Genomic DNA, 21,419 nt, shown 5'->3' on the forward strand with positions numbered 1-21,419 from the left:
TAACCCTTTATTCACTGCTACACTAGATTTTCTTCCTTATTTCCAAAGAACAGGTCCTTGTTTACGATGTTCACTGTCACTTTATAGATGTGGGCTTCCAAGACTACCTCTAAAAGAGACAGTTTATTTCCCCTTTCAGAAACACGTCTGAAGGCCATGTACCTGGCACCCAGAGAAGGGCAATGTCTGGGCCATGACCACGTGGCCTAACTGTAACCATGATGGCTTTATGTTCTATGAGATTGGAACGACAATGGTGCTTTTTCACAGAAGAGGAAACAGACTCAGAGGGCTTTATAACTTGCTCAGCATCATACAGGTTTTAAATGTAGAGCTGAGATTAAAAACCAGACACTACCAGACGGCAGAATTTATGCTTTAAAAAATGTTTTTTAATGTTTGTTTATATATTTTTGAGAGAGAGCGTGAGCAGGGGAGGGGCAGAGAGAGAGAGAGGGAGAGAGAGAATCCCAAGCAGGATCCACACTGCCAGTGCAGAGCTCCACACGGGGCTCAAACCCACAAACTGTGGAATCATGACCTGAGCCAAAGAAATCAAGAGTCAGAAGCTTAACCAACTGAGCCACCCAGATGCCCCCAAAATAAATAAATATTTTTTTAAAATACAGTGCAATACCATAAAAGTATTTCCTCTTCCTTATGATTTTTTAATAACATTTTATGTTCCCTGGTTTAGTCGATTGTAAGAATATAGTACAGAATTCATATGACATATAACATCCATGTTAATCTACTGTGCATATTATTGGTAAGGCTTCCAGTCAACAGTAGGCTATTAGTAGTTAAGTTTTCAGGGAGTCAAAAGTTATATACAGATTTTTTTTCATTAAAAAAAATTTTTTTTTAACGTTTATTTATTTTTGAGACAGAGAGAGACAGAGCATGAACGGGAGAGGGTCAGAGAGAGAGGGAGACACAGAATCTGAAACAGGCTCCAGGCTCTGAGCAGTCAGCACAGAGCCCGATGCGGGGCTCGAACCCACGAACCGTGAGATCATGACCTGAGCCGAAGTCGGCCGCTTAACCGACTGAGCCACCCAGGCGCCCCTATATACAGATTTTTAAAAATGTTTTTATTTATTTTTGAGAGACAGAGAGAGTGCAAGCAGAGAGGGGCAGAGAGTTGGGGGGGGGGGGACAGATCTGACGCAGGCTCCCTGCTGAGAGCACAGAGCCCCATGTGGGGCTCAACTCATGAACCGTGAAATTATGCCCTGAGCCAAAACCAAGAGTTGGGCGCTTAACCGACTGTGCCAACCAGGCGCCCCATTTATGCAGATTTTTGACTACACGTGGGTCAGCACCCCAATCCCCATGTTGTTCAAGGGGCAACTCTACACAAATACATACAAAATGTTTATGGTTTCAAGAACATCCTCTATCTCCACCCCTAAAAAATGTGCAGAGAACTCAGGGTTAAAAACTGGTTTAAAACATTCAAGGAAATACAGTTACTTAAATAGATCTGGAAACTCTTTTTAAGAATTCTTATGAATGCTTTTGTATCTTTTCCCAGCTCTGCTTATAGAAAAGCCCTCAGGCCCTCTTACAACTCTTTTACTTAAGGAGCTGAAAGTTCCTTGGGTTTTCTATAGCCTTGGTTGCTTAGGGAAAAAACCTCTCCTTCCAACATTATTGCCCCTATGAACACACTTTATCTGGGACTGCTTTCTTGTGCACAAAAGGTCTTTGGTCACTAACTTTCAGTTGTCTTTCCCTTTTCAGGTCACCACAAGAACTTGGGTAATTGGGGACCATGGCTCTGGTGCTAGTGATCAGGCCTGTTCCACTGCAAGGGCTCACTCAGTGAGTCTGAGTCAACAAGGCATAGGTCAGAGTGGCAATCTGAAAGAAGGAAGGTAGAGATGTTTTTAAAAACCAGGCTTCTGGCCTGACCAGAAGGATAGGACAGATGTTGATTCTGAGGAGTCGTCTTGCCTTAGTCATAAACCTCAGAAGCTGAGGGAAGGTTTAGAGAAGTATTCCACTGCCATAGCCAGAATCCAGAGAATTAGGTAGCCTAAGTGGTTATACCTGGAAACATGTGGGTAGAAAATAAGGGCTGGGACTGATCCTTTGTGTGTTGCACTCAATTGGTCAAGGTAGAAGAAAGCCAAAATGCTTTTACTGTGTATCAGCTGTATAATTTCTTATGACGATCTTTCCCCAGTTGGAAGAAGTTTCACAACTGCTCTCCTGTCTTTTAAGTTTTCGGTCTGCTGATGAATGCTTGTATTTTGTACAGTTGGGTTTTTTACTAGCTGGAATAGTTTCTTTTTTTTTTTTTTTTGTCTTTAGATTTTATTTATTTTGTTTTTAACTAATCTCTAGGAGCGTCTGGATGGCTCAGTCGCTTGAGTGTCTGACTTTGGCTCAGGTCACGATCTCACGGTTTGTGAGTTCAAGCCCCACATCAGGCTCTCTGCTGGTAGAATGGAACCCGCGTCAGTCCTCTGTTCCCTTCTCTCTCTATCCCTTCTCCTCTCGTGCTCTCTTTCTCAAAAATAAATAAACATTTTTAAAATATTTAAAATAAATAAATACATGAAATAATCTCTACACCCAACGTGGGGCTCAGACTTAACAACCCCGAGGTCAAGAGTCACATGCTCCACCGACTGAGCCAGACAGGCACCCCACTACTTGGAAAAATTTTATGGCCTGGTTACAAGAAGAGACTTGAGTGTTTTACTAGAGTGAAACAAATTTGCTTTTAAAGGTACCATATGCTTTTCCCACTCCTGGATTTGACTGTCTATTTAAGACAAAGACTCAGGCCCTGGTTTCTCTGTACTATCAAACCATACTTGACCCAAGAGGAGAATGGAGAGCGAAAGGATGGAAGGTGGTAGACCTAGGCTAATGTCTATTTATAACTTTATGTAGCATTGTATTTCAGTCCCCACATACTGAAGGTCTGTCTCCGTTTCGTAACAGGAACCAGACCTATATACCCTCTATGCCAGAAACTGTGCCAGACACTGTCACTAACCCTCCCAACAACCCTAAAGTTGGCTGTTTATCCATGAAGAAATTAAAGGGCAAAGAAGTGAACTAACCTGACCAGTGTCAAAAAACTAGTTAGTGAAGGGGCACCTGACTGGCTCAGTCGAAGAAGCATGTGACTCTTGATCTCCGGGCTGTGAGTTCAAGCCCCACATTGGGTGTAAAGATTACTTTAAAAAAAAAAAAAAAGCAAAAACTAATCAGTGAGGAAAATAGGATTTCATCCCTTTTTTCCTACTCCTATGTTTAAGTGGAGAATTGTTCCCCTGCTTTGGCTTCTCCCAGTACGACTTCCCTTCTCTCCCACACAAGGAAGTCTGGCTCAGGGACACTGGTTGACACCAAGTTAACCCATTGGAGACTGATTAACGACCCACCAGAATACTATTTCACAAAGGGAGATATGCCTTTTCAGTTAATAGGTTATCTGCTGACCAGGGCCCCTCCTCTGGGTTTAGAGTGCTTGGTGAGCATGCAGTCCAAGAGGAGAGAATTGGATGACCTCAAGGCATCTCACATCCAGACAATAAAGCACACTTTGTAGCCAATTAGTGACAAGAATATTTGTGGCTGCCAAACATAATCTACCCTGAGCAGTAAGAGATCAACACTGGTGAAATTTTGCCCCTTTCGAAAATCATCATTTTCTGGACTCCAGGCAACTCAGGGCAGATGACTCCTCTTTTTATTGACATTATCTTTAGTTGTTGTACTTCCCAGGATTACTGTATCTCTTAGATCACTCAGCCTGAGGTGATTTTAGCTGTCATCATAACTTCAGAAGCATTGGATAGAGAATCCATTAGAATTTACAAACCATTATTCAGATGGTTTACTTTTGTAATCCCATAAACCTAATTCTTTGGGTTGATTTTTTTTTTAAGGTTATTTATTTATTTTTGGAATCTCTACACCCAATGAGAGGCTCGAACCCACGACCTTGAGATCAAGAGCCCCACTCTTTTCCAACTGAGCTGGCCAGGCACCCCTCTTTGGGTTGATTTTTGATGAGGTTTTTGTCTCTACATTCTGAAGAAGTGACATGCTTCAGGTTTGCAGCCTTTATTCTCCCAATCTCTGGTAGCATTTAGAATCTCCTCTGCTTGAAGACTAATAGATATGATCAAAACCAGTTAGGTAGCTAACACCCACACATATAGCAGGAAGTCATGTCGTTACATTTTATACTTAACAAATGGGCAAGCCACCAAATGTGTTATGCACTTTTCTGGATATGTGAGGTATTTTAACACAATGATCAAATGGAGAGGAAGACTATCTCTTTAGACCTTAACCTGTCCCAGGTTTACAAAGATAATGGATGGAAAGATTTCAGGGGAAATTAACATTTGATTCTTTCTTCAGGCCATAATAGCCTTTCTCCTTTTCTGCTCTAAAAGGAATAGATTCATCCTACTCTGGGGAGCAGGTTTCTCTTTGCATCAAAAAGCTTTGCAAGGGAGCCAGCTGCACCAAGAGAACCCTGAAATTCCTGCGTAACATGTTTTCAATCAGGAAGGCTTGCTCCAAGGCTGCGGAGGTTCATAGAAGTAGGATGAGGTATAGTGTCAGGAACCCTGGGGGATTCTGGGGTCTCTTTCTAAATTGGCCACTTCTGCCCTTGTGCAGCTTGCCTACTCTGTGGATTGCTTGTGGAACTGAAATGAATTGTGTTTGAAAGTGTATTGAAAACTGTAAAATGCTACGCAAATGTAAGTTTTACTTCCAAGCAAATCAAGGAGCAGTCGGTGAAGAAAGGATCAGTTGAGAGCAATGGATGCTATTTTAAGCACCAAACATTAAGTGCCCATGTTTATTGAGCATTTACCCATGTGCCAGGCACGGCACCCATCTAATTAGCCCATCTAATCTTCACAGTGCTCTAATAAGGTAAATAAATATTATTGTTCCCATTTTACAGATGAGAAACCCTGAAGCACAGAAAAGTGAAGCATCCTGCCTAAAGTAATATACGTAGGTAATATACCTAATAAGTGATGAGGTGAAGTGAGCACACAAATCCAGGCAGCCTGGTTGCAAAGCCCAGACCACGTTGCTGGCAGCATGATCCTTACTGAATTGGTAGCCAGTCCAAGACATTTGGTATGCTCAAAAGGTTAAATGTTATGTAAGTGTTGGAAGGCTAAAATCGTGATGAGTAACAATACTTTCCAAGAAAAACAAGTATCCTTTCAGGATTTGGATTTGACCCCTAATGCCTAGTCTTCGTATTTTGGGGTCCTACGTAAACCCTACCTCTGTGGGGATGTGTAGCCTTTAAACATGCATGAAAAGTCATCCCTTACACACCTACTTCATCAGCAAAATGGTGATAATGGGGTTGGTTGGTCTTTTAAGATCCAGTTAGGTTGAAAATGGTCACATAAGAAGGTTCAAAGGAAAAGCACGGTAAATTAAAATGACAGACAAGTATTTTATGCTGAAGTCTGTAATAAAAACAGGAATTAGTTACTCTAATTCTAGTAATTTTACTTTTTTTAGAAATTCACCTGCTAATAATGATTGGATCTGGTTCTCTTTCCTTTCCTTCTTTTTTTTTTAAAGATTATATTTTAAAATAATCTGTGCACCCAACGTGGAGCCCAAATTTGTAATCCTGAGATCAAGAATCTCAGGCTCAACCTACTGCGCCAGCCAGTTGTCCCCCTGCTTTTTTTTTTTTTTTTTTTTTGATAGGAAAAAATGTATCGGAGTCATCCAATATGTCTGGCAGCATCTTTTCTTCACCAACGTCAATTGGTAGATTTTTGTCTGATTTGTCTGATTTCTTCTTTTTATTTTTTAGAGAGAATGTGAGAGAGCATGAGTGGGAGAGGAGCAGAGGGAGGGAGAGTGAGAGAGAGAGAGAGAGAGAGAGAGAGAGAAATCTCTGAGCCGAAATCAAGAGATGGGAGGCTCAACAGACTTGAGTCACCCAAGTGCCCCTAATTTCTTCTTTATTCATTTCTTTTGTTTTACCATCTACATCTTTTGTTATACCACCTGTATTTCTGCTCAGATGATATAAATTATTTATGGATATGTTATGAGAGGGAAGGGAGAGCTGAGAGGATGAAAAATTAATACCATCCCGTAGATACTAAGGCAATGCCTTCACTGTTTACTAATGTTTTTTTATTGTGAAATTAACATGACTATAGAAGAGTAGGAGGTACAGAAAAACATTAAGCTGACCAAAAGCATGAAACATGTTCCTACTTAATAGCAAATTGAGTACCATATTTTTTATTTAAGATTGCATCACAAATGTTTGGCTTAAGATTGAAACATAAATATGTAACATAAAAATACATTTTTGAGTACTGAAACTTACAGTTTAGACATAGATTTGTCAGGAATATGTGAATTATTTAACCATTCACTTCTGGATATTTAAGATGCCTCTTTTTTCTTAATTTATTTTTCAAATTTATTTTTAAGATGCCTCCAGTTTTTAAATGATGAAAACAAATAATATCACAATGATATTTTTCAAGATTTTATTTTTAAGTAATCTCTACCTACACACAGTGTAGGTCTTGAAACCATAACCTCGACATCAAGAGTTGCGTGCATCACCAACTGAGCCAGCCAGGTGCCCCCACTATGAACTTCTTGGTGCATATCCTAAGAGGGATAAATACATAGAAATGGAATTATTGGCTTAAAAAGTGCAAACATTTTAAAGGTTTTGATATGTCTTGCCAAATTGCTTTTTTTAAAGGTTGAATTAATATTTACTTGCGACAAAAATATACAAAGGGGCTTGGTTTTGCGTATTAGGTGTTTTCACTTACAAATATTTACACTTATTTATGATTTGCCACTGTTTTATTTTAACAGCTCTTTATATGTGCTTAACACTATGTACTTTTTTTCTATAATTTGGACATCCTTTGCATTTTTGTTGATTAGGTTTTCATGTTGATTTCTTACCAAGTTTGTTAGTCCTTTCACTCAAATTTGTGACAGAAGTGTGCAGGTACATAGCTTGTATTTATTTTGGTTATATTCTCATAATTTTCTTTATAATTGATTCTATTGCCTCTAAGCTTAAAAAGTCATTTCTCACCTATGTAATCACTGGAAAACAAAACATGAAGCAGACCCATGTACTAACATAAAAGGATGCCTAAGTTATACTATCAAGATAAAAAGTAGTGTCCTGCAAAACAGTGTTTAATTATGATCCCATTTCTCTCCATCTTTCTCTCCCACTATTTTTCTTTAAAGATTTTTTTAAGGGGCGGGGCTCCTGGGTGGCGCAGTCGGTTAAGCGTCCGACTTCAGCCAGGTCACGATCTCGCGGTCCGTGAGTTCGAGCCCCGCGTCAGGCTCTGGGCTGATGGCTCGGAGCCTGGAGCCTGTTTCCGATTCTGTGTCTCCCTCTCTCTCTGCCCCTCCCCCGTTCATACTCTGTCTCTCTCTGTCCCAAAAATAAAAATAAAAAAACGTTGAAAAAAAAAATTAAAAAAAAAAAGATTTTTTTAAGGGGCACCTGGGTGGCTCAGCTGGTCGAGTGTCCGACTTCGGCTCAGGTCATGATTTCCTGGTTGGTGAGTTCAAGCCCTACATCCGGCTCTCTGCTGTCAGCACAGAGCCTGCCTCTCTTTCTGCCCCTCCCCCGTGTGCGTGTGTGCGCACGCGCTCTCTCAAAAATAAATGAAAACATTTTTAAAAAAGGCAAAAACACCACAAATACTAGGAGTCCAGGAGAAAGACTGTTGTGTCCTCCCTCTGCTCTCAAATGGTCACTTAGTCAATTCATGGAAGCTCTTACGGGGGCACTTTTACTCAGCCAGTGCCAGGTGCTGGATTAGAGAGGCAAACATGAGTTCTTCCCCCATGGAACTTACAGGGTGCATGTATACAAGAGGGGAAATATCAGATATTGAATTATAAATTGAAATATTCAGTGTTGTGAAGAAGTGCAAAATGCTGTTCAGTATCCCTGTGCAGCATCACTTAACAGTACCCTCTACTGTCATTTTCTCCCTACTGCCTTTCTGTCTCCCTTTCTTACTGTGTCTCTCTCCCTTTTTCTATTTTTCTTTCCTCTTCTTGTTCTGTCTTTTCTTTCCCTCTCTTCCTCTCTTCCTCTCTCCCAGTTCCCTGAAGACACTATGTTTCAATTATTTTTGCCTCATTCTGAGCCTAGTGCTCTGCTTGATACATTGACAATCAATGGTGGCTGCTGAATGAATGAATCCCAGGAGTCTTAAAGGGTGGACTCCTGCAGGACAACCTGTAGATTACCATTGTATTTCTATTTATTAAAAAAAATAAATCTAGAGAATCTAGGAACTATAGAATATATAAAGTATACAAAATAACAATAGAACACAGCTGAGATAAACTTGTAGACTGTTTAAGCGGGTGTTAGGTTAATTGAAATTCTAAGGATAGTTTGTGTAAGGGAAAATCCTACCTAACTCACCTTTAGGATGCTTACGTGAGTTATTTCAGTAAGAGTACTTTAGGAGAAATCAGTAAATGCAATTTACTTTGCTTTTTCACAGATGTTTTTTGTTTTTAAGTAGGCTTCCCGCCCAGTGCGGAGCCCAACAGAGGGCTTGAACTCATGACCTTGAGATCAAGACCTGAGCTGAGATCAAGAGTCAGATACTTAACCAAGTGAGCCACCCAGGCACCCCTTTCACAAACTTGATAAAGGTTCAAATCCAAGGTCCACCCTGTGACAGGATATATGGCTGATGTGTCAAAGGAAGAGTAGAGTGTGTAAGAGAAAAAGTGGCAAGAAAAGAGGCAGAAGTAACATAAGGACTAAATCAGGTAGACCTTGTAGGCCAGACAGGACGTGAAATTTTATTGGGTTGCCTTTGGAAGGAAAATTTTGAAAATGTCATCTGATTGACAGCTATAAAGGATCTGGTTGTTGTGCCTGTGAGACTAGACTGTAGTAGGATAAGAATGGAAGCACCAAGACCAAGTTGGAAGGCTGTTTCAGTAGGCAGTAGTGGCCTGGACTATAATAGCAGTAATAGGGATGAGAAGTGTTTAATCCAGATTAAATATTGAAGGTAGAGGGAATAAGTTTATTGATGATTGGCTGTGTGGTGTGAGAGAGTCAAGGATGACAAACATTTTTGGTCGGAGCCACTGAATGAATGCAATTCATACTGGTCTCCCTGCCTTATAGTCTATTCAGGGAGGGGGTGTTTCATGGAGGTTGTATTTAAAGGGCAGGGACATTAGGAGGCTACTGCAATCATTCTGGAAAGGTGAAAGGGGCCTGAACCCGAGCAGAGGCTATAAGTATGGAGAGGCATTCAAAGGGCACAGACTTGAGAGATCCTTAGAAGTTAAAATCACCATTTAGGAAACAGTTTAGGGTTTTGTTTTGTTTTTTTTAATTTTTTTTTTTTTAACGTTTATTTATTTTTGAGACAGAGAGAGACAGAGCATGAGCAGGGGAGGGTCAGAGAGAGAGGGAGACACAGAATCTGAAACAGACTCCAGGCTCTGAGCTGTCAGCAAAGAGCCCGACGCGGAGCTCGAACTCACGGACCATGAGATCATGACCTGAGCCGAAGTCAGCCGCTTAACCGACTGAGCCACCCAAGCGCCCCTAGGGTTTTTTTACTAAAATTAAAGATAGCTGAATATTTACCCTAGAGCAGGGGGTGCCTGGGGCCTGTTTTTGGATAGCCCTAGAGCTCAGCATGTTTCTTACATATTTAAAGGATTAAAAAAGGGGGTGGGGTGGGATATGTAACAGACCATTTTTGGCCCCCAAAACTTAAAATATTTACTATCTGGCCCTTTACAGTGTAAGTTTCCCAGCCCTTGCTTTAGTTCAGTGGTTTTTATTTTTATTTATTTATTTTTTTAAAGTATACAGTTTATTAGTTGTTTTTTTTTTTTAATGTTTATTTATTTTGAGAGACAGAGAATGAGCAGGAGAAGAGCAGAAAGACACAAAATCCGAAACAGGCTCTAGGCTCCGAGCTGTCAGCACAGAGCCCGACGCGGGGCTCGAACTCCCAAACCGTGAGATCATGCCCTAAGCCGAAGCCGGATGCTCAGCCGACTGAGCCACCCAGGCGCCCCAGTTCAGTGGTTTTTAAAGTGTGGTTACTACACAGCAACAGCATCACCTGGGAGCTTCTTAGAAATGTAAATTCTCAGCCCTCAACACAAACTTGTTGAATCAAAAATCCTGGGCTTGGGGGCTCAGCAATCTTTGTTTTAACAAGCTCTCCAGGTGATTCTGATGTATGTTAATTTTTGAGAACCATTCCCCTAGGGAAACCTTTGTACCTGTGCATCAGGATACAGTATCTTGAAGAGTAATAGTGGTTATGCATAAGAACCGCAAACTGGAAACAATCAAAATGTCAATCAGCAGTACAGGAGATAAGTGTAAATCACGGCAGTTAATACAGTGAGCGTATTCCATAGCTTGTGATTAAGGGCTTGGAGTGTGATGGCAGACTGTGTTTGAATCCCAGCTCCAACAGTAGCTGTGTGACCTTAATTTGATCTCTCTAAACTTCAGCTTCCTCATTTGTAACATGGGCATAAAAATAATAACTACTCTATAGGGTTATTGTTACGCCTAAACAATTACAAAAAGGAATTTGAAGAGTGCTTGGTACAGAAGTATTAAAGGGTAATCTGCATGTAATATATTATGCTTTAAAGGAACAAAAAAAAAAAGTAAAAGTTCATTTCACAAAAGTTACAATCTGCTCAAATATTTTTCATGTAACAAAATGATTAGGCAAACTAAGGTAAAAACAATGTAGTTTTTGGAGATTCAGATGTTGGTACTGCCTCTGGAAACCTCAGTTTGCACATGTGGAAAATACTTTAAAATTGCTCTTAAAGGATTAAGAAAACTAATGAAAGGTCTATGCCCGCTTACGTTTGGTACATGGGCGCGTCATAAATGTATTCTTTGCTTTTCTATTTGCCATTTCATTTCTTTTGCCATTTCCTCAGCTCTTCCTTCCAAAATTCTTCTGCTGTCTCCACAGTCTTTGAGAAACATCGCCAGAACCTAGGTGCAAAGTGGCTTCCTTGACTATAAGGAGATTTGGCTTTCCCCATGAATCAAGGTCACTAGAGTCAGTGTCTAGTGTTGTCCCAGCTACGCCCTGGGGCCAAGTCTGGGCCTAGATCTAGGACAGGGCTGTAATCCTGCTATCTCCTGAGATTTCAGCCTTTTTAGAGGCCTTAGTATTTAACACCCTTATTACGTATTTAGCAACACCTAAACACATAACAGGCACACAAAGAAATAGTTTATTTTCCACTCTGTGCAGGCCACAGCATATTTTTCTATATCCCTGGGCCTAACACCTAGTAGGCCCCGGAACGTATTTTGCTTTGGGTTGTTAGGCTGAATTTGACCTTCTCGGTGGAGTTTTAAGTCTCCATTTCCTAGGATGGGTTAATAATGTAGGTGAATTTAGGGTACAAATAGCTGAAACCACTGGCTGCATTTTATGTTTGTCTAGAGCAGCAACCTGCAGACACCTAGTTAAAAGAGAAAATTACTAAATCCCTTCTCTTTTAACATTAATAATCAAAAGGGACTAGAAATATCGGTCTCCAAAAAACGGCGCAAAAGACACAGCGCAGCAGCCAACCGGGTTCGTGTTCTGGTGCGATTCAGAAGGGCGGCGAGGCCAGAGCCTTAGGGCAGTAGAAAGGCAGCCTCCTTGTGACGTCAAATCAGCGGACTCTCGCCCCGGCTTCAGGCCGGTTCCGGTTCCCCGGCTTTCTGGGCGCGAGAGTACGTGAGCGCGGCGGCGTTCTGCGCGTGCTCCGCAGAGAAACGCGAGAAGGTTGGGTCCTGCTCGCGAAGGAGATGCGTGATTGGCTGAAGTCGTGCTGGGGGGTTCCCCAGCCCTTTCGGCAGGGGTAAAACAATAAGAGGGGGCGGCGGCAAAGGGGGCGGGACGTCCGTGTTCCTTGTCGCTCGCCGCAGCGCCTGGCGCCCGGGAAGAGGTGGTTGTAAGGGAAGCGAGCTCGCGGCTCTCCGGCTTCCGAGGCTTTAGGTTTGTCGGAGGGAGGGGGTGGCGAGCGAGAAGAAGCCACTGCAGCCGGTCCTCGGCGACTCTCCTGTTGACCTCCGCGCGACGTACCCGCCGCCGCTGTTGGTTGGAGGTGTGTACGGGGGCCGGGAAGGGAGGTTGGTGTGGTGGTCGGAAGGGGACATTCCCTTCGCTGGCCGCGGCTCGAGGCAACCGTCCTGTGCGTGAGCCCCAGTGTCGGAGGTGTCGGGGCAGAGAGAGACATTGTTCTTGCTGGTTGCCTACGCTGCCGTGTGTGCGTGGAAGAAGCCGAGCCTTTCCTCGCAGGTGAGGGATAGGAGGCCGCGTGAGAAGGGAGGTGACTGGCGTGCGTTGTGTGGACGGAGGGCTCCGCGGGCACAGGTGGGGCCCGGATTTGTTGGAGATGAGGTGGCGAGCTGGGAAAGGGGACGCAGCAGCTCCCAAAGGCGCGCTGGTGGAGGCTCAATTCGGGACGTGGAGGAGTGGGCTTTCTGGAGAGGATGTTTTAGGGTGGGGAGCCCACCAGCCTTGTCTTCGAGTCGTTTGCGTCTCTTATTCCCGGTTTCGGGGGAGCGGGGAGGCCGTCGCCGCCCCGCCCGTGGGGGAGGGGAAAAGAGGCTGTGTCGGCGGAGGCAGAAGCGACGCAGATGCGAAAGTAGCGGCCTGCGGGCACCATTTCTGTGCACCGAAACAGAATCCGGGTTTGAAAGCAGCCGCCGCTTTGCTTACCCAGTATCTAGTGTTCCGCGGTCTTTGACTCTCCCCTCACCCCGCACCTTGGGTTTATCCCCAACGTGTTCAGAAACCCGGTTTGTGTGTGTGTGTGTGTGTGTGTGTGTGTGTGTGTGTGTGTGTGTGTATATATATATGTAACGTGCATCTTCTTCCTACTCTTTTTATGCAGACAATCTTTTATTGATCCAGGAGTAGAAAAGGTGTTTGAGTGCTTTGAGGAATGGGTTTCTTACTCTTCCCCCACTTTTGGGCTGGGGGCGGGAAGGATAGTCTAGGAGAGAAACATAAGCTTCCCTATATTGTGTTGATTTTTGTTAGTTGAATCTGATTGAATTTTATCTGCGTCTTTAAAAAGCGGATTTCTTAAGATGGCTCTATGCCGATTTGGAGCGAATATAGATTTGCATCTACAGTTTTCCGCATAGATCAATTCCCCCCCCCCCAACGCATACCTAATTTCTTAACAGATTTTTTTTGTTTTTTCCGACGGTAGGTGCTTTTGATCCCTTTAAAAAAACAACAAAACTCGTGCACGGAAGCTGGAACGATAGTAAAGTTGACCCCCCCCCCCCAATATAATTGTTATGGTTTCAAATTGGGTTAAAATACTGGTTTTTAGGTTCAAGGCTCCACACACCGTGTTAGTCTTCCAAATGTGAGCATTTCCTGTACCTGGATCTCTGAACCATAAACCGCAATTAGGGAACCCTGTATGTTAGAGGGAAAGAAGATGGGAATTCCTTGTCTAGCTCCATATTTGGCAGTTAATATAGCCTTAGAGATGTGAACAAAGTTTCTAAGTAAACATTTAGCCCTTTTAGTATCCAATGTTATTTTGATATCCAAAATTCTTGGTCTTAAAAGATAGATGGTATGATTAGTTTGAATTTAGAATGGGATTATGTGTAGTTTCTTTGGTGATAGTACCTCCTGCTTTCTTAAATTTTTAGGATTAGTCATGTGTGTGCCTATGTTATAACCATCTCTCGAGGCTGTTTAATTCTGAAAGGCTATTGGGATTGTAGGGAGGATAAGGACCTCAAATGGATTGCTTGTTAAGAACTGTATGGTTCAGGTTTTTTAATATTTGGGGTTGAAATATTAGTGGTGAAGAAGTGTTAAGAGTGAAGAGAATCAGAATACTTGTGGGTTTCTTAGGGATCAGAAGTAGAAGAAAGAAGAAAATAAGTCTTAATTTGGTAGCCTAAATGAGTGTTCAGTAGTAGCTGAGCAGCCAGTTCTTGAGTTTCAGTAATATTGGCACTGTTGGTAGCAGGAAATAATTGCCCATATTTTACTTATGAGAAATCAAAAATGAAAATTTTGATAGCAGTTGTTGAAAATCTGTAAATAACTAATTGTGTGTTTAGATTCTTAACAGTTTCCTTATTGTGAAGAATTATTCCTATTGATTCCCCGTTATCAGAATCGAAGATTCCTGGGGCGCCTGAGTGGCCCAGTTGGTTAAACATCCAACTCTGATTTCTGCTCAGGTCATGACAGCAGGAGTCTGCTTGGGATTCTCTCTCCCTCTCTCACTGCCTCTCCCCCCTCAAACACACACTCTCTCAAAATAAATAAACATTAAAAAAAGTTTAAAATACAAACTTTTTTTTAAGGATTGAAAGTTCATTCTTAGGTTTCTTTAAGACTTTTCCCCCACATTGTACACTGAGTTGATATAGAGGCAGGGAATGACCCCCCCCCCTTATTTTAAATTGTTTTTTTAATGTTTATTTGTTTTTGAGAGACAGACAGACAGACAGACAGACAGAGGATCCGAAACAGGCTCCAGGCTCTGAGCTGTCAGCACAGAGCCTGATGTGGGGCTCGAACTCAGGACTTGTGAGATCATGACCTGAGCCAAAGTCAGATGCTTAACCGACTGAGCCACCCGGGCACCAGTGATCCCTTCTAAAGTCTGGGTTTGATAGGTACAACTTGAGGGTTGCTTCTGAATTTAAATTCAGTAGAATTTCATCAGCAAACATGGCTTGGTTACATTACTCTGCAGTGATGGACACTTGATTAAGAGCTGCTAAGACAAATTGATTCTTCGCCCAGAACTCTGGACTGGCTTCAGAAGGAGTAGAATCAGTTTCTTGATGGCTGTGCCTCAGCTTATTCACATCTTTTAATTTCTAGGTATTTTACCTTATTTTGGTACAGCATTGTGGGTATTTTGGGATGACTCCTGGGTTTTTTTGTCTTTTATTACTGTCTTCTGTTTCTTAGCTCCTTCCAACGGTACCAAATAAGCTAACAGTTTGACTTAAAAAGAATTTTTTTATATTTTTGCATTTGTAGCTGTTCTTTTTCATTTAGCTGTTCTTTTTCATTTATCGGGTTTTTTATTGTTTTTTTGTTTTTGTTTTTGATTTTTGAGGAGAGGTACAGAGAGAATCCCAAGAGGACTCTGCTCTCTGCTCTGTCTGATGCCGGGCTTGATCTCACAATCCGTGAGAATCATGACTGGAGCTGAAACCAAGAGTCAGATGCTTAACCGACTGAGCCACCCAGGCACCCCCCCTGCCTTTTTTTTTAATTTGTTTTTAGTGTTTATTATTTTTGAGAGAGAGAGAGAGACAATGCGTGAGTGGGGGAGGTGCAGAGACAGCATAATACTTGGTCACTTTCAAGAGTTTCTGAACTTTAAGTTTTGCCTCCTTACTTTTGGGGCCTGAGGAAAGGCTGAATCTACAACTACCTTTTATTTATTTCTGCCACTGGTACTTGATCTTGTTTGTGATGCTTTCATTTTATGGTCTGCTACAACAAATTGAAGGTTTCTGCTCTAAAGAGGTGTTCATTGTTGGGGCGACTGACTGGCTCAGTCAGTAGAACTTGCCGCTCTTTCAATTTTTTTTTTTTTAAGTTTATTTATTTTTGAGAGAGAGCATGAGTTGGGGAAGGAGAGAGAAATCCCAAGCAGGCTCCCCACTGTCAGCGCAGAGCCCGGTGCAGGGTTCGAACTCATGAACAGTGAGATCATGAGATCGATCATGACCTGAGCCCAATCAAGAGTTGGATGCCTAACTGAGCCACCCAGGTGCCCCTAGAACATGCCACTCTTGATTTCAGGGTTGTGAGTTCCAGCCCTACGTTGGATGTAGAGATTACTTAAAAATTAAAAAAAAAAAAAAATCTTTAAAAAAAAGGAGATTCATTGCTGTTTTGGTAAAGTCACCTGGAGTTTCAGAAGTTCCAGTTTTAATACGTGATTAAGTGTTGAGAATGGGAATAGTCCATGGCTCAGTGACAAAGGGGTTAGGCCTGACTACTGGGGAAAGGTAGTTCAGTACCCAGTAGAGATTAGCTATGTCCTAGCATAGACATAACCTTTGGTAGCATAGTTTCTTTCTGGTAAAAATTGCATCCTGTTACTAGAGATCTTATTATTTTTATAGGAATCAAGATATAGTACATATAACCTTACAGTAGGCTGAAAAAATATTTTTTGTAGGTTAAAAAAATTTTTGTAATTGTCATTTTCTTTGAGTTTCCTGATTATTTATTTTTTAAATAAGATGACATAGCTCAGCTTCTTAGCAGTTTTCATTTGCGTTATTTTTTTCTCCAAGCATTGAAATAGCCACCAAATGTGACATGGAATTTCATGTCTGTAATTTGCAGTGAGTGAAATCTCCCCGCCAGAACTTAGGCAGTTACCACTTTTTATAAATTGTGGTCAGGACACTCCGGGCTCCTCAAAGAGTGAAGTTTTGATTGTGTGTTTTGATGTTTATATACTGTGGTGGTTGCTGGCAGGTGTTTGAAGCTAATAGTTATAGTTAGATGTTATGATTATATGTAGATCTATCGCTGTGTGGATAATGGAGACGTCACTTTAATAAGAATGGAGATGCCATTTCAGAGATCCCTGAGATTAAAGAGAACTGTTGGAATACAAAATTATTTTGCTTGGGGCCTTTTTTTTTTTTTTTTTAAAGTTATGTATTTTAAGAGAGAGTTGTGAGTGGGGAAAGAGCAGAAAGAAAGGGGGAGAGAATCCCAAGCGGGGCTCCATCCTAGCCCTATAAACCGTGAGATTGAGACCTGAGGCTAAATCAAGAGTCAGACACTTAAAGGACTGAGCCATACAGTGTCTCCCTTGTCTTTTCTATTGTAATCTGCTCTGATAACTATTTTGCTATAGTAGATCTGAAAAATGAATTTCATTTTCTTGTCCAGGTGCATGCATAGCCTTTACATTGTTGAAATCATACCTTGTAAGTTTTGAATTGTGTTCAGTGTGTTTTCTTTGGTGGTTTTATTGTCTTTGAAAGTATTTTAATGACTGCACATGAATTGATGTTTTTTATATTATAGTTGGAGTTCAGTTTATTCTATCAGGTAAGCATAGCAAATGTTTTATAAATCACCTTTTGGAAACCTTGATGTTGGAGGGTGCTGCTTAGGATCCTAGGCAGTAAGTTCTTTATTAGTCTTTCTGTATGTAGCTGCTCTATTTTATTTTATTTTATTTTTTAAGTTTTAATGTTTATTTTTGAGAGAGAGAGAGAGAGAACGAACGGGGAAGGGGACAGAGAGACAGAATCCAAAGCGGTCTCCAGGCTCCAAACTTACAGCACAGAGCCGGACGCGGGTCTTGAACCCATGAATCCCGGGATCATGACCCGAGCCACCCAGGCACCCCTAGTTGCTCAATTTTAATTCCAACATGGTATTAGTCTGTTTCTTCCATCTCCATCTACTGAAGCCTATCTTCAATTAGTTGGTGATATTTAAGCACACTTAAACTTCATAAATTGTCACTAATGTAGGCATAATGTCAGAGATTGCCTTTTTGTTTTACTAGTAGTGGTAAGTGTATTCGCACACTTTTGGCCTTTATTCTAGAGCCATGTTTTCTTTTTTCTTAATTTTTTTTCTTAAGCTTATTTTTTTAGTACTCTCTACACCCAGTGTGGGGCTCAAACTTATGACCCCAAGATTAAGATGTTGCTTGCTCTACTGACTGAGCCAGCAAGGCACCCCTAGAGTCCTATTTTGTAACCAGTAACATGTATCTGTTAGAAAGTTATCAGAAACTAAGTGAAAATTTTAATGTCTTAATTTAATGTCTTACTAGTGGTGTTAAGAATGGGTATGTAGCTTGCATTCTTTTTTTTTTTTTTTTTTTTTTTTTTTTTTTTTTTTTTTTGTAGACCCATAACCCATTTGTATGTATGTTTTTATCATGCTTTTTTCCAAAGATGGAGTTTGTAACATTATTCTACAATTTGGTTATTACTTTTGCAGATGGTCTTTCTTGCCCACATTTATACTTTCCTATCCGCCCCTATTTTACTTTTTTTTTTAAGCTTATTTATTTTTGAGAGAGAGTGGGGAGGGACAGAGAGAGAAGGAGAGACCACCCAGGCATCCTTCTCCTATTTTACTTTAAATCAGTGCATAATTTTGTATTTTATAGCTTTCCGTTTAATTGTTTTTTTTGTTTTTGAGAGAGAGACAGAGCGTGGGCAGGGCAGGGGCAGAGAGACAGGGAGACACAGAATCAGAAGCAGCCTCCATCCAGGCTCTGGGCTGTCAGCACAGAGCTCGACGAGGGACTCAAACTCTCAAACCATGAGAATGGTCTGGGCTGAAGTCAGATGCTCAACCGAGTGAGCCATTTAGGTGCCTCCATTTACCTCTTGATGGAATTTAGACTGCTTTATTTATTTATTTATTTTTTTAAGTTTAAAAAGTCTTATTTTGAGAGAAAAAAAAAATGAGAGCGGGGGAGGGGCAGAGAGAGAGGGAGACAGAGAATATCAAACAGGCTCTGCTCTGCCAGTGCAGAGCCAGATATGAGGTTTGATTTCCTGAACTGCTGCAAGATCATGACCTGAGCTAAAATCCCGATGCTTAACTGACTGAGGCACCCAGGTGCCCCTAGCCTGCTTGATTTTCTTTAGTGGCAATGAACAGTGTTAAATATACATCTTTGTTCAATTGTGTATTTCTTTGTAATGTGTCTTAGAAATGGCTTAGTGGTTATATATGTTCATTTTTAATTAAGTTGATTAAAACTGCAAAATTACATCTCCTAAAGGTTGTAAAAATGTTTATTTTCACTAACACTGTGTAAGAGCCCATTTTCCCCACACCCCTTAACTGGATATTACCAATCATTTTCATTTTTGTTAATTTTATAGGTGGAAGATACCAACTTTGAATAAATTGCCCCTTTTTTTGAACTGTGGAATGTTCTCAATTTCAGGATATCATGCTTCTCCTACATTGTGTTGAGGGATTTTCCATGAAAGTTCATGAAATAATTGACATAATGAAGCATAATTGTATTGCCAAATTTAAAATTTGAGGAATAATTTACCAACAGTAGAGACTATTCTTCATGTGCAGTTTAATGACTTTAGACAGACATATAGTTATGAAACCACTACCATGGTCAAGATCCAAGATATTCCCTTCACCAGAAGTTATCTCCTGTTTCTTTATAGTCCTTTGTATCTTCAGTCTCTGATAGGTTTAACCCTGTAGTTTTGCATTTTGCAGAATGTCCTGTCAATAGAATTCTGTAATACTAACTTGTTTAGCTTTCAATAATGCTTTTTTTTTTTTAAGTTATGAGAAATCTGTTTTTTTCTAGATACAAGTCCTTTATCATTTCAGACTGGTTTGTCTTTATTTTCTAAGTGATGATTCTAAATGAGAAGTTTTACATTTTGATGGAGGTCCAATTTGTCAGATTTTTTTAATAATTCTTTTTGTGTCTTACCTACTTTATTTAACCTAAAGTTACAAAAGTTTTCTTTTTAAAAATAGTATATATTTTTATTTTTTATTTTATTTAATTTTTTAACGTTTATTTTTGAGACAGAGTATGAATGGGGGAGGGTCAGAGAGAGAGGGAGACACAGAATCTGAAACAGGCTCCAGGCTCTGAGCTGTCAGCACAGAGCCTGATGTGGGGCTTGAACTCACAGACTGCGAGATCATGACCTGAGCCGAAGTCAGACACCTAACTGACTGAGCCACCCAGGCGCCCCAAAAATAGTATATATTTTTAAATGTTTATTATTTTAGAGAGCATGCACATTTGGGGCGAGTGGAGGGGCAGAGAGGGGGGACAGAGGATCCAAAGCAGGCTCTGTGCTGACAGCAGAGAGCCCAATGCGGGGGCTCGAACTCATGATCTGTGAGATCATGACCTGGGCTGAAGTTGGACACTCAACTGACTGAGCCACCCAGGCACCCCTAAAAGTTTTCTTCTAGAAGCCTAAAGTTTTAGGTTTTATGTTTAGGTCTGTGGTCCATTTCAAGATGATTTTTATATGCAGGTGAGAAAGTATGAGGCAGACTTCCTTTTGTTCATTTATGTTTTTAAAGTTTATTTATATTGAGAGAGAGCACACGAGCACATGAAAGGGCAGAGAGAGAGGGACAGAGAGAGAATCCCAAGTAGGCTCTACACTGTTAGCATGGAGCCCGATAAGGGACTCGGTCTCACAAATTGTGAAATCATGACCTGAGCTGAAGTCCAACCCTTAACCAACTGAGCCACCAAGTGCCCCCCTTTTGTTTTTAATGTGTGGATGTCAGATTGTCCCCAAATCTTTTTGTTGAAAAGATAAAATTACTTTGGTACCTTCGAAAGGACTATATGGTGTGGGTCTCTTTTAATGCCAATTTTTGGGGGGTGGGATTTCTAAAATTTCTTAAAGTTCTAAAATTAGAGCTTTAAGTTCTGATTTTAAAGTTTAAAAGTTCTTAAAAGTATTTGTGCCCAAACTGCTATGCTGTATTTCATTGTTGACCTTTTAATATCAAAACACTTTAACTTCATTATTATAGGAGTAGCATGCGTTCATGTAGGTGACTGTGTACACCTGTACATTTATGCATAAATATGCACAGGAGCATAGGTGGTTGGTTAACTTTAAAGATAGCTTAAAATTGCATGCTTAATGATTTTGTTTCATCTATTCACTGACATTTGTCTATAGTTTTATTCATTAGCTATTGAAATATCTTTGTATTTTAGTAGGTTGCTGCTCTTTTTTTAAGAGGTCTTTAGTATCAGAACAGATGCTTTTAAACAGATACTTTAGTATCAGAACAGATACTTTAATAGTATTATGAGCACAGTTATGGTGGATGCTACAAAGACGTCTCTTGAGCATCTCCTGGAAGCATGACACTGCCAGGCTTATGCTTAGCATTAGCACAGAGGAGTCTTCCAAATAGAGGGGAGTGCCTATACACATGTACACACATTATTAGGATTAAATGCGTTAATAAGAGCTAAAGAAGAGATACATAATACTAAGGGAAAGAAATGGTTAATCCTGTCTGATGGACCTAGCTCAGAAAGCTAGAGGGAGATTGGAATGAGATCTTGAGCAGGTTTTTGAAGAATGAAAAGGGGAAAGATTCGGTGGTATGAGGTTTCGAGGAGATAGTCATCCCCTAAAAATTCTTTTCTCTTTTAGCTTTGGCTTAGAATATTCACTTCATTTTCTGCATGTCCAGTTTCTTCCTGTTCCAGTTTTCAAGTGGTATATTCTTTGTGGTAGGGCTGTAGCATTTATCACATAATTGTGTTTAGGACTTCTGTCTCCCACTGGACTGTAAATTTCTTTGGAGCAGCAGATGAAGTCCTTCATG

General features: G+C 40.8%; 1 protein-coding gene across 5 annotated transcripts in view; it reads left to right on the forward strand.

Moving 5' to 3' along the window:
* G3BP2 (G3BP stress granule assembly factor 2) overlaps positions 1–21,419 on the forward strand; it is a 79,085-nt gene that overhangs the window by 33,095 nt on the left and 24,571 nt on the right. For 2 of the 5 annotated variants that reach the window (XM_058722259.1, XM_058722263.1), the window contains exon 1: positions 12,029–12,162. The exons of 1 other annotated variant lie outside the window; for it this stretch is intronic. The gene's annotated coding sequence lies outside the window, so the exon portion shown is untranslated. Of the gene's footprint in view, positions 1–11,816; positions 11,917–12,028; positions 12,163–12,227; positions 12,357–21,419 lie in introns of those variants that run through there. 2 more of the 5 variants (XM_058722262.1, XM_058722261.1) reach the window with 2 other exon arrangements.

Source organism: Neofelis nebulosa, chromosome 3 (assembly GCF_028018385.1).
Source record: "Neofelis nebulosa isolate mNeoNeb1 chromosome 3, mNeoNeb1.pri, whole genome shotgun sequence".
Classification (NCBI taxonomy): Eukaryota; Metazoa; Chordata; class Mammalia; order Carnivora; family Felidae; genus Neofelis; species Neofelis nebulosa.